The sequence below is a fragment of the Acomys russatus genome, chromosome 3, assembly GCF_903995435.1.
Source record: "Acomys russatus chromosome 3, mAcoRus1.1, whole genome shotgun sequence".
NCBI classification, from domain to species: Eukaryota; Metazoa; Chordata; class Mammalia; order Rodentia; family Muridae; genus Acomys; species Acomys russatus.
The window spans coordinates 63,564,072-63,577,333 of NC_067139.1; positions in this window are offsets into that span (position 1 = coordinate 63,564,072).

Here is a 13,262-nt window from a genome sequence, read left to right on the forward strand (position 1 = left end):
AAAAGCAATCCACAGATTCAATGCAATTCCCACCAAAATACCAACACAATTCTACATAGCCCTTGAAAGAGCAATTCTCAACTTCATATGGAAAAACAAAAACCCAGAATAGCTAAAACAATCCTGTACAACAAAAGCTTTTCTGGAGGCATCTCTCTCCGTGATGTGATAGTAATAGTAATAAAAACTGCATGGTATTGGCATAAAAACAGACAGGTTGATCAATGGAAAATGACTTATGACCCAAAATAAACTCACATACCTATGGACACTTGATTTTTGACAAAGAAGCCAAAACCAGACAATGGAAAAAAAGAAAGCATCTTTAACAAATGGTGCTGGTCTAACTGGATGCCTGCATGCAGAAGAACGCAAATAGATCCATATTTATCACTTCGCACAAAACTCAAGTCCAAGTGGATCCAAAAGCTCAACATAAAACCAGATACACTAAGCCGGGCGTGGTGGCGCATGCCTGTAACCCCAGCACTCGGGAAGCAGAGATAGGTGGGCCTCTGAGTTTGAGGCCAGCCTAGTCTGCAAAGTGAGTCCAGGATAGCCAGGGCTACACAGAGAAACCCTGTTTTGAAAAAACAGAACAAAACAAACAAAACAAAAACCAGATACACTAAATCAAATAGAAGAGAAAGTAGAAAGTGCCTTGAAGCCGGGCGTGGTGGTGCATGCCTATAATCCCAGCACTTGGGAGGCAGAGACAGGCGGATCGCTGTGAGTTTGAGGCCAGCCTGGTCTACAAAGTGAGTCCAGGATGGCCAAGGCTACACAGAGAAACCCTGTCTCAAAAAACAAAAACAAAAAAACAAAAACAAACAAAAAAAAAGTGCCTTGAATGCATTGGTACAGGAGACAACTCCCTGAACAGAACGCCAATAGCCCAGGCACTAAGATCAACAGTTAATAAATGGGACCTCATGAAACTGAAAAGCTCCTGTAAGGCAAAGGATACTATCAATAGGACAAAACAGCAGCCCACAGACTGGGAAAAGTTCTTCATCAACCATACATCCGACAGAGGGCTAATATCCAAAATATATAAAGAACTCAAGAAACTAGACATCAGTAAACCAAATAATCCAATTGAAAACTGTGATACAGTCAGGGAGGCAGAGGCAGGTAGATCACTGTGAGTTTGAGGCCAGGCTGGACTACAAAGAGGACAGCCAAGGCTACACAGAGAAACCCTGTTTTGAAACCCCCTCCCCCCAAATTGGGATACAGAGCTAAGGAGAGAATTCTCAACAGAGGACTCTAATGGCTGAGAAGCACATAAAGAAATGCTCGGGGGCTGGAGAGATGGCTCAGAGGTTAAGAGCACTAACTGCTCTTCTGGAGGTCCTGAGTTCAATTCCCAGCAACCACATGGTGGCTCCCAACCATCTATAATGTGGTCTGATGCCCTCTTTTGGCCTGCAGGTGTACACATAGGCAGAACACTGTATACATAACAATAAATAAATAAACCTGAAAAAAAAAAAAAAAGAAACAAATGCTCAATGTCCTTAGTCATCAGGGAAATGAAAATCAAAATGACGCTGAGAATGGCTAAGATCAAAGACTCAAGTGACAGCACATGCTGGAGAAAGGGGAGCACTCCTCCATTGCTGTTGGGAGTGCAAACTTGTCCAACCACTTTGGAAATCAATCTGGTGGTTTATCAGAAAACGGGCAATAGTTATACCTCAAGACCCAGCTATACCACTCATAGTCATATACTCAAAAGATTCTCCACCATACAACAAGGTCACGTGTTCAACTATGTTTATAGCAGCTTTATTCTTAACATCCAGAAAGTGGAAGCAGTCTAGCTGGGCTACCTTGCCTGGTCTCAGTGGGAGAAGATGTGTTTAGTCCTGCTGTGACTTGAGGTGCCAGGGTGGGTTGGTACTCCTTGGTGGTGCTCACCTTCTCTGAGATGAAGGGAAAGGGGATGAGGGGTAGGAGAGCATGAGAGCAGGACTAGGAGGAGAGGTGGGAGAGGGCTGGGATCAGGATGTAAAGTGATTAAACAAATACAATTTAAGAGAGAGAGAGAGAGAGAGAGAGAGAGGGATATTGAGAATATCATCCTGAGTGAGGTAACCCAGATACAGAAAGACAAACATGGCACGTACTCACTCACAGTAGCCATAAAGTACAGGATGACTATGCTACAATCCATAGACCCAAAGAAGCTAAGTAACAAGGAGATGACATGGGAGGATGCTTGAATCCCACTCAGAAGGGGAAATAGAATAGATATCTGAAGTGGAGGAAGGTAACTGTATGGGAGAGGGGATAAGGAGGGAAATCGTGATGGGGATCAAGTGTAGGGAGAGTAGGGGTGGCAGAGAGAGTGGAAATCTGTGTGTGTGGGTATATCTTGGAAGGGGGTGGCTCCTAGGATTCTATGGGGGTGACCTTAGCTGAGATTCCTAGCAGTAGGTCATATGGAGCCTGAAGCGGCCACGCCCTGTGGCCTGGTGGGACTTCCAATAGAGTTAGGGGGACACTCACCCACCAACAAAACCATTGGCCCAAAATTTGTCCCTACAAGAAATGTAGGGATAAGCTGGGCAAGTTGGCGCACACCTTTAATCCTAGCACTTGGGAGGCAGAGGCAGGTGGATCTCTGAGTTCAAGGCCATCCTGGTCTACAGAGCAAGTCCAGGACAGAAGTGTAGGGATAAAGATGGAGCAGAGGTTGAGGAAATGGCCCAACTTGAGACTCGCCCCACCGAAGACAGCCAACCCCTGACACCACTAATGATACTCTGTTGTGCTTGCAGACAGGAGCCTAGTGTAACTGCCTTCTGAGAGACTTCATCCAGCAGCTGATGGAAACAGATGCAGAGACCCACAGCCAAACAATAGGTGGAGCTCAAGGAGTCTTGTGGAAGAGTGTGTATATGTGTGTGGGAGGACTGAAGGAGCTGATCAAGGACACCACAAGAAAACTAAACTAACCTGGACCCATGCAGGGCTCACAAAGACTGAGGCATCAACCAAAAAGCATGCATGGGCTGGACCTAGGCCTCCTACACATATGTAGTGGATCTGCAGCTCGTTCTTCCTGTGGGTCCACTAAAAATTGGAGCAGGGGCTGTCTCTAGCTCTGTTGCCTGTCTTTGGATCCCTTTTCCCTTGCTGGGCTGCCTTGTCTGGCCTCAGAGGGAGAGGATGCACTTAGTTCCGAAATTTGTGAACACCTTTAAAGGCCAGGAGCCACGTGGCCAGTAAGTCAGAAGGGCACCACTTCTCAGTGCCCACTCTACGTATTAGTGACTTATCTTGCCATCGTGAACTAACACTTGCCGAGAAGCGCCGGATGGGAAATAGTACTTACCGTTTCAGTTTGAGGGGATTATAGTCCATCATGGTGGCAGAGGCATGGCCGCAGGGCTCTGAGGTGGGCTGCAGTCAGGAAGTCGCCCTCTCCACCATTCTTTTGTTCATGTCCCTCTTCATCTTCACCTCAAATAGGGATTTGGCTTTTTAAAGCAACACAAAGTTTTTTTTTTTTTTTTTTTTTTTTTTTTTTTTAAGTCATATTGACAGTCATTTGTCATTTAACTAAAGCATTTACTTCTCTGCCATTTCATATTCTTGTTCATGCATTGGTGCTTTACAACTTTTTTTTTTTTTTTTAGATTTATTGACTTCAAATAGACATTCATTTAGTTTATATGTGTATGCACCTGAGTGTGTGCATATGCACCACGTGTGTGGTGGTCAAAAGAGGGCACCCAATATCCTGAAACTGGAGTTATAGCTAGCACGTGAGTGCTGGGAACTGAACCTGGGTCCTCTCTAAGGGCAGTAAGCTCTCTTAACTACCGAGGCATCTCTCCATCTCCTACTTTATATGTATGAGTGTTCTGCCTACATGTGTGTATGTGCACCACATATGTGTCTGCTGTCCCTGGAAGTCAGAAGAAGGTATCAGATACACTGGAACCAGAGTTGTAGATGGGTGTGAGCTGCCATGTGGGGCCTGGGAAACAAATATGGGTCCTTTGCAAGAGCAATAAGAGTGCTCTTAATTGTTGAGCCATCGCTCCAGCCCTAATAATTCACTAGTGTTTTGTTTTTGTTTTACTTTATACTATTTTTGGCTCCCTGCTCCAAAAGAGGCCTCGCCAGCACCCAGAACCCCAGGCAAGGCTCCCCTTCCCAACTTATGGACCACCAACACTCTCCCAGGGACCACCTAGACTACCCTCAACAGCTCTTTCTCTCCTTGTCACTTTATCCCATCTTACACCTCTGGCAGAAGCCCTCTGCACTATCAGAGACCACACTGGTACCCAGAACCCCAGAGGATCTTCAAATAGACCAGAGAGCATGCCTGCTGCCAGAACTCTAGCGCCCAAATCAAGTGGACCCCTCCCCCAACTCAGAAGTCTATATGCCAACTTGGGTGGAGACCCTTTACTCAACCACAGGCAACTTTGGCAGAAGACAAGAGAGGAAACAGAAACCATCCATCCAGCCAACCAACCCCCACCCCCACCACCAACAAAAGAAAACAAAACAAAGATAAACTCAGAATTCAGCACCTAGACCCATAATCACACCAATTCCAGATGCCTAGACACCAGTGTAAGAATACAGCCAACAACAGCTAGGGCACTATGTCAACACCAGAGCTCAACTCTACTACTACAGCAAGACCTCAACACTCCAGTACATCCTAAGCACAAGAAAATGACCTTAAAGCCAACTTCATAAAGATGGTAGAGGTCCTTAAAGAGGAAACGAGTAAACCCCTTAAAGAAGCCGAGAAAAAGACAAAGAAAAATTTGGAGAAAATGAATAAATCCCTTAAAGAAATACAAGAAAGCCAAGAGAAAACAAACAGTTGAAGGAACTAATAAATCTGTTCAAGACCTGAGAATGGAAATAGAAGCAATAAAGAAAACATAAATGGCAGGAATTCTGGAAATGGAAAATCTAGGTAAGCAAACAGAAATTATAAACAGAATACAAGAGTTGGAAGAGAGAATCTCAGGCATTGAAGATACGATTGAAGAAATAGATACACTGGTAGAAGAAAAATGTGAAATCTAAAAAATCCCTGACACAAAACAACCAGGAAATCTTGAACACCATGAAAAGACTGAATTTAAGAATAATAGGGATATAATAAGGAGAAGAGGCCGTGTGCTGGTGGCACACACTTTTAATCGCAGCACTTGGGGAGGCAGAGGTAGGCAGATCTCTGTGAGTTCAAGGACAGCCTGGTCCACTGAGCAAGTTCCAGGATAGCCAAGACTACACAGAGAAACCCTATCTCAAAAACCAAAAGCTAAAAACAACAACAAAATAGAAGGACATACCTATAAAGGCACAAGCTTACAGGTCACCAAATAGATTGGACCAGAAAAGAAAACTTCACCACATAATAATCAAAACACTCAGTACACAGAATAAAGAAAGAATATTAAAATCTGCAAAGAAAAAAAGGCCAAAGTGACACATAAAAGCAGACTTATCAGCATTACATTTGAGTTCTCAATAGAGACTCTACAGGCCAGAGGGCCTGGTCAAATGTTCTTCAGACTCTAAGAGACTTCAGATGCCAGACCAGACTAGTATACCCAACAAAACTTTCAATCACCACAAATGGAGAAAACAAGATATTCCATGATAAGGTCAAAATTAAGCAATATCTATCCACAAGTTCAGCCGTACACAAGGTACTAGAAGGAAAACTCCAACCTAAGGAGGTTAACTACATCCATGAACATATAGGGCAACAAATAATCTCACATCAGAAAAACGCAAAGAAGAGAAGCCCGAGCGTGTGTGTGTGTGTGTGTGTGTGTGTGTGTGTGTGTGTGTGTGTATGCATGCGCACACACACATACACTATCATCAACACCAACAATAAATAACACAAATTAACAATTATTGGTCATTGATATCTCTCAATATTAATAGACTCAATTCCCCAATAAAAAGACACAGACTAACAGAATGGATGTGAAAACAGGATCCATCCTTTTGTTACATCCAAGAAACACACATTAACATCAAAGATAGGCATTACCTCACAGTAAAGGATGGGAAAAAGATTTTCCAAGCAAATGGATGAATGTAAGAAACAAGCTTATGTATCCATTCTAATATCTAACAGAATAAACTTTAAATAAAAGTTAATCAGCAGAGTCAGGAAAGGATACTTCATACTTATCAAAGGATAAATCAACCAAAATGATCGTTTAATTCTTAACCTTCTTAATTCTTAACAGAAGGAACATTGCCAAATTCATTCAATAAGGCCACAGTCACCCTGATACCCAAACCACACAAAGATTCAACATTTAAGACCAAATTTCCTCATGAACATTAATGCAAAACTACCCAGTAATAAAATACTCAAAAACTGAATCCAAGAACTTATAAGAAAGATCATCTACCATAATCAAGTAGACGTCATCCCAGAGATAAAGGGATAGTTCAACATATGAAAAATCTGTCAATGTAGTCCACCTTATAAGCAAACTGAAAGAAAAAAAAAGGACACGATCATCTCATTAGATGCTGAAAAATCCTTTGACTGAGTCCAACATCCCTATATGATAAGTCTTGGAGAGATCAGAGATACAAGGGACATACTTAAACATACTAGGGGCAATGTACAGAAATGCTACAGCTAATATAAAATTAAATGGAGAGAAACTTAAAGCAATTCCACTAAAATCAGGGACAAAACAAGGTTGTCCACTCTCTCCATTTTTATTCAATATAGTACTTGAAGTCCTACCTAGAGCAATAAGACAATTAAAGGAGAACAAGGGGATACAAATTGGAAAGGAAGAAGTCTAAGTATCACTATTTTCATATGATATAATGGTACATATTAGCAACCTCAAAAAATTCCACTGGGGAACGTCCACATATGATAAACACCTTCAGTGAAGTGGCTGGATACAAGATTAAAAAATCTATTGCCCTCTTATATATAAATGACCAAGAAAGAAATCAGGGACACAACACCCTTCATAATAGCTGCACATAATGTAAACTACCTTGAGGGTAACGCTTGCCAAGCAAGTGAAAAACCTGTATGATAAGAACTTCAAGTCTTTGAAAAAAAGAAATTGAAGAAGATATCAGGAGGTGGAAAGATCTTTTATGCTCATGGATCAGTAAGATTAGCATAGTAAAAATGGCCATCTTAACAAATTCAACACAATCCCTATCAAGATTTCAACACAATTCTTTTCCCTTTAAAAAAAATTTCCTATGAGAATATATAGGGGGACGTAATCCCCCTCAGGAACAGTCATAGGGGAGGGGAATAATGGGAAAATGGGGGGGGGGGGAGGAATGGGAGGATACAAGGGATGGGATAAACATTGAGATGTAACAAGAATAAATTAATTAAAAAAATTTCACATGATAAGGGGCTCAGTGGTTAACAGCACTGCCTGCTCTTCCGAAGGACCTGGGTTCAATTCCCAGTATCCAAATGTAACTCCAAGATCTGACACCCTCACACCAATTCACATAAATTAAAATTAAAAATATAAAAAATATTTTTAAAAAATTCACATGATGTACCCCAATTCCACTCATTTCCCTGCCCCTCCATATCTTCTCTCCACCCTTGCAACCTCCCTCCCCAAAAGGAAACAAACAACAAAAACCAACCAACCAATCGAACTTAACCATCTCATTGTGGAAACTGCACAGTGAGTTACACAATATACCCTTTTGCCCAAATAGCGTTACTTGTATATGTTCATTGCAAGGAGTCATTCACTGTTCTGGTTAGAGGCCTCTGGCTTCTGCTACACTGTCAGTACTGGATCCTCACTACAGCTCCTCTCAGATACTGTTGCCCTGTGTCATGGAGATCCTGCAGCTTTGGTTCTGCAGGAACGGTCCCTTCATGCACTCTAGCAGTACATCGATAGGGTAGATGTTGAGATGGGCCTACTCAGAGCCCTGGTGATAGCTGAGTTGGTGAACCTACCATTTCTCCTGTTCCTGTACCACCAGGGCCAGCTCTCCTGCCTGTGGCAGCTGACAAGGGGGGGGGGGCAGGAATGGCTCCCCTGTGCTTCCATCATCAGGGCTAGCTCTCCTGCATCCACACTACCAGGGCCAGCTTTACCTTGCTGCCCAGGCAAGGTGTGGAGGCCTCCCCTTCTGATTGTTGTAGCTGGCAAATGGCAGTGCCAGCTCTCCTACTCTTACACTCTTGGTGCCAACTCTCTCGTCTGCTGCAGCCAGTGAAAGGTGGGGCTAGCTCGGCTTAGCCCTTGGACATCAACATGGCTTCAGGTGGCAACCCAGACCGTGGATGTCTGCATGGCTTTTGGTGGTAACATGGGACACCCCCCCCCCCCAACTCTCACACACACACACACACACACCACTGATGCAGGGTCATGGCCAGACATGGCCTTTGGCAGGAGCATGGGCCACCACATCACCATGGCCTCAGGTGGCAGTGCAGGTTACTCACCTCAGGCTGTTGCTCACTACCCTCATATCTCCAGTTCCATCTCTCTTCATAGTGCACAAACTATTCTGTTTCTCTTTCTTTCTTTTCTTTTTTTGGTTTTTCGAGACAGGGTTTCTCTGTGTGTAGCCTTGGCCATCCTGCACTCACTTTGTAGACCAGGCTGGCCTCGAACTCACAGCGATCCGCCTGCCTCTGCCTCCCGAGTGCTGTTTCTCTTTCTCTCCCATCTCTCCACCACATACTTGCTCACTGTAGTGGTGCCTGCCCATCTGTGGGCCTTGTGATAGCGAGTGAGCCTTTGGGTGCCTTCCACCTGTCCATACCTCTCTCCAACAAAACTTCTATAAACCTTGAAAGAATAATACTCAACTTTGTATGAAAAACCCCCCCACAAAAACAGGATAGCTAAACCAAACCATACAATAAAAGAACTTCTGGAGGTACCACCATCCCTGATTTCAAGCTGCACTACAGCGCTATAGTAATAAAACCTACATGGTATTGACATAAAAATAGTCAGGTTCGGGCTGGAGAGATGACTCAGAGGTTAAGAGCACTGACTGCCCTTCCAGAGGTCCTGTCTCAAAAAAACAAAACAAAACAAAACAAAACACAAAAAAACCACAAAAAACCCAAAAAACCCAACCCAACCCAAACCAACCAACCAACCAACCAACCAACCAACCAACTAACCAACCAACTAACCAACCGACCAACCAACCAACTAACCAACCAACCAACTGACCAATCAACCAACCAACCAACCAAACATGAACATTTCAGGTAAATGGATGGAACTAGGAAAAAAATCATCCTGAGTGAGGTAACCCAGGCCAAGAAAGACAAACATGGTATGTACTCACTTATAAGTGGACATTAGCTGTTAAATAAAGGATAATCATGTTTTAATCCACAGACCTAGAGAGGCTAAGTAACAATGAGGGCTGGTGGGGGGATGCATGGGTCTCCCTAGGAAGGTGAAATGGAATAGATTTTGAGAGTGGATCGGGGCCGGGTGGAGATAGAAACAGGAGGGATCAGGTTGGGGAAGGAACGAGGGAAAGAATACCAGAGAGACAACTAGAGTTGGGGGCACATATGGGAGAGGGGTTGAAACGTAGTGCAATGGAAACTCTCAGGAATCCACGGGGGGTGACTCTAGTAAAGTCTTGCAGTTATGGGGCATATGGAGCCTGAACCAGCCATGTCCCATTACCAGGCAAGACTTCCAGTGGGGTGACTGGGACACCAACTCAAGCTCAAGACCTTCAACCTACAATTTGCCCAGCCTGAAAAATGTGTTGGGGTAAAAGTGTCACAGAACTTGTAGGAGTGGCCAATCAATGACTGGCCAAACTTGAAGTCCATGCCACGATAGGGAGCCCATGCCTGACACTTCCTGGAGGGTCAAGAACCAGAGGCTGGATAGCACAGAGACCTAGGATAGAAGCAAACATGACTGGAAAAAAAAAAGCCAACAAAATGATTCCTAATGATATTCTGTTATATTTGTAGACTGGATCCTGGCATAATGGTCACCAGAGGAGCTTCATCTATCAATGGATGGGAACAGATAGAGAGACCCACAGCTGAACATTAGGCAGAGCTTGGGGAATCCTGAGGAAGAGGGAGGAGGAAGAATTGTAGGAGCCAGAGGGGGTAAGAACAGAAGAAAGCCCAGAGAATCAACTAGTCAGGGTTCATGGGGCCTCACAGAGACCGAACCAACAATCACAGAGCTTGCATGGGACTGACCTAGCCATTCTGCATAGATGCTATGATTGTGTAGCTTGGTTTTCTTGAGGGACTCCTAACAGAGGAACAGAGGCTGTCTCTGACTCTTTTGCCTGCGCTTGGGACCCTTTCCTCCTACTGGGTTGCCTCGTCCAACCTTGATCTAAGAGGGTGTGCTTAGTCTTATAACTGACATGTCATGTTTGGATGATATCCCTGGGAGGCCTGCCCTTTTCTGAAGGGCAACAGAGGCCAAGCGGATCAGGAGAGAGAAGTATGTGTGTGTTTTGAGGGGGGGTGAGGTGGAAAGTTAAGAAACTTCTATATGAGAGAATAAATAAATAAATGAATACCATTTTGCTTGTACGTTTGCCAGTCTGGCCTATGTTTCTTTTTGTTTCAATTCCTTGGATTTAACTATATAGTATTTTATCATGCAATCTCTCAAATTATTCTGCCACTCTCCGGATCTATCTTTAATTTACCTCAAAATTAAAATCTGTATACTAGCCGGACATGGTGTGTGCCAGTAATCGGCAGGTAGGAATAGGACAACCTCAAGTTTGAGGCTAGCCTGGGCTACATAGCAAGACCGTGTTTTAACCGCTAATCAGTATTCCCCTCATACTGCTAGCCAAAGAGAGGTGCTGCCTTGTTTGTCGATTCTCTCTCTCCCCCCACAGATGTTGCTGTTGTGCATCAGCCCCCTCATCTGGGATCACATTCTTTCTGCTTGAAATATCTCCTCTAGTATTTCCTTTAGTGAATATTTATTTCTAAATGAACTCTCCAAGCTTTTGTTTACCTGAAAAAAAAATCTCTATTTCTTCTTCATTCTTGGAAGATATTTTCCCCTCCATCTGCAATTCTTTTGGTTCACTGAAGCCAACATCCCACTGTCTCCCACCCCCCCCCCCTGTTTTTTTCTCTCTCTCCAAGGCACCCTTTCCCCTCCATCTGCTTTTATGCCATTTCCTTAAGTCTTTGGTTTTTTCTGTTTCACTAAGGTGTGTCCAGTTATGCACTTCCCGCTGAGCAGGAGGTCCAGGGCATAGCTAACCGGTCTCTGGAGATAGGTCAGATTAGGGGATGTAAAGGCAGGAGGGCCTCTGAGCATGTGCTGAAGAGTCTGACTTCTAGTCTGTAGGGGCCAAATACAAGATAGTTTTAACTTGGGGACTGTCCTTGAACTCACGATCCTCCTGCCTCCGTGTCCTGAGTTTTGCCAACGTGCCCAGATCATCTCATGTGATTCACGGTGACGAGTGACACTGAAGTCATACAAATGGTGCCTGGGAACTCCACCATCACTTGTCCTCTGCATTTGGACCAGTTGTGGATCTCTGCCCTGCCTCCATCTCCTGCAAAAAGACATTTCAATGGGGAGTGAGACCTACACTTATCTGGGGGGTGTAAGGATAAGTGTTTAGGATACAGTTACATGCTGTATTGATGTAGGGAAATGGCAGTAGTAGATTCTCCTTTAGGGTCTATGACTTCTCCACTCAGGAATAATTCACTATGTTCACAATAAAACACAGGCATGAGTTACTTTTTATTGAGTGGACTGTAAGTTCACTTAGGTTACCCCCAAGATATAATGGCCACTAGTTCCCCATTGGGGATATTGTGGCTGCCCACCACTGCTGTGGTTCTCAAGTTTTACAGCCTAGTGGTGTTATTTTCTTCCTTCCTTCCTTCCTTCCTTTCTATTTCTCTCTTTTTCCTTATTTCTTTTCTTTCTTCTCTCATTCATTCATTAATTTGCCCATTGATTGATTGCTTGATTAATTCATTCTTTTCTCATATATTACATACTGACTGCAGTTGCCTCCTCTCCTCCCAGTCTACTCCTCTTCTGTTTTTTAAGAAAAGGGCAGACCTCCAGGATTATCAACCAAACATGACATATCAAGTTTCAGTAAGATAGGCAACTCCTCTCATATTAAGGCTGGAGGAGGCAAACCCGGGTGAGGAAAAAGGTCCCCAAAGCAAGCAAAAGAGTCATTTTCATTAAGACCAGCGTCGACTAGCCCTGTATTTTCAGTAATGGTCAGCAGAGGGCAGCATCGCACCATGGCTGCTCTGGGAGTCTCTCCACACTGCCTGCTCTTGTGCCTGTTGCTCCTCCAAGGCCTAACCTCCTGCTAAGGTTGTCCTCTGAGGATGCTCATTTTCATTTGAGGCCCCTGGCTTGCAAATCCTAAAGAACAACTCAGGTCAGTCTGGCACATCTTATGCTTATGTGGTGTCTTTCTCCTAGAAGTCTCTTCTGATCTTTTTATTTACCCTTGCTAGGACCTCCCAGATATTTGTCATTGTCTTCTAGATCGCTTAGAACCTTGGCATCAGCTCTCCTGCACCAGAGGAAGGTTCTGTTCCCCTCTATACCTACCCAAGATCACTCTCTGCCCCTTAGCCCTGCATCTACCTTCAGAATGTGCATCTGTCCCCAGGTGGCCAGGGGAATGGGGCAGTTCCATTGAAGGATGCCTTCTTAGTGATTAGGGTCCTGAGGGCTGCTGGACTCCCAGAGGTCTTGTCCTAGGCAGCCTTTTCCCCACACTCCATCACTACTGCTGCACTTCCTGAGGGGATTAAACTGGCCAAGAGCTTCACCAGCGCCACCTGTGGCACATCCCTCCTTCCCTGCCTGTAACAGAACACTAGTGTCAGGAACTTAAAGCCCTGAAAACTGGCAAAGAATCCTCAGTGTTCCCACTGAGCAGGGAATGTACTCTGACACAGTTCTGAGATACAGACGTTCATTTACCAGGATGGGGAAAAAATTAAAAGAAATGAGTAATGCCTATGCTTGGTTGGGGTGGTATAGAGATAAAGCTTCCATTAATTGTGCGTGGGAATGTAAATTGGCTTTAAAAACGGCTTTGGAGGGGGCTTTTGGAATTATATGTTAAAAGACTTAAATATTTCATAGCCTTTCACCTAACAACTCCAATTTTGAGCATTTATCCTAAAAAAATTGCATAAGAGCAGAAAATGCATATACAAGTATTTTACAGTAGCATTGTTTATAATGCTGAAAATTGTG